This window comes from Camelina sativa, chromosome 11, assembly GCF_000633955.1.
Source record: "Camelina sativa cultivar DH55 chromosome 11, Cs, whole genome shotgun sequence".
In the NCBI taxonomy this organism is placed as follows: Eukaryota; Viridiplantae; Streptophyta; class Magnoliopsida; order Brassicales; family Brassicaceae; genus Camelina; species Camelina sativa.
Window position 1 is genome coordinate 49288405 of NC_025695.1, and position 887 is coordinate 49289291.

At 51.5% G+C, this 887-nt stretch overlaps 1 protein-coding gene across 1 annotated transcript in view; it reads right to left on the reverse strand.

Annotated features, from left to right (window-relative positions):
• The window catches only part of LOC104727354 (scarecrow-like protein 4), a gene marked incomplete at its 5' end in the record, with an annotated part of 8608 nt that overhangs the window by 1924 nt on the left and 5797 nt on the right, over positions 1-887 (reverse strand).

Genomic DNA, 887 nt, shown 5'->3' on the forward strand with positions numbered 1-887 from the left:
CTCCATTCTTTCTCTATGAATTCCGGTTTTCTCCGGTCCGATCAAACCCGAGATTCTCCGTCCGAACAGTACTCGCTCCACTCTCACTCTCTCTTCCGAATGACGCCCCAGGTTCGGTTCGAGGGATTCGAAAACCGCTGAATAGAATTGAATCGCGTTTTTAACCCGGTTAGCAAAACCGACCCGGTTTAAGCTCACCTCGTACTCACCGAGAGTGACGACCCTCGGGTTCAACGATTTGGCGAGCCGCAGCGCGGTGTCAACGATCGTCGGCGTCTCCTCGAGTAATTTGTAGAGCTGAAGCATGAAATTAACGGCAAGAGCCTCATCCGGGTCGACCCGGAAACTTGACCCGTTTAGTAAATGTATGGGAGCGAGAATTGGGACGAACTCGAAATTCAGATCCAGAACCTTGGCGAAATCACGGAGGCGGTTCCCGGTGGCGATTAGCGACGGTTCAGGAGATTCACCGAGGGATGGAGCGGGTATACCGGAGACCCGGATTTGAGTGGGTTTACCAGAAGAACGAGTGGCTAGAGCTTGGAGTAGAGCAGGCCATTGGATACCTTGCACGATCCCAAAATCGACGATGTGAATCTTGTTTGAATCCTCCGTCGCTTCTAGAATCGCTTGATTCGCCGTCAAATGCGCGAATTTGGAGTAAGGACAAGCGTCGTTTAGGGTTTTGTAAGATAAGATTAAATCCTCCGTAGACGAAGACGTCGTCGGAGACGGCGAATAATCAGGAGATAGTCTGTTGGAGAGAGCCTCCGCGAAGTAAAAGCCAACTCGCTCAGTGGGATCACCTAGCTCCGATACAGATTCACGGATCTGAACGAGGGACTTTGAAGCTTCGTTCGGGTCAGAGTCTGAGATCCGAGCACAGT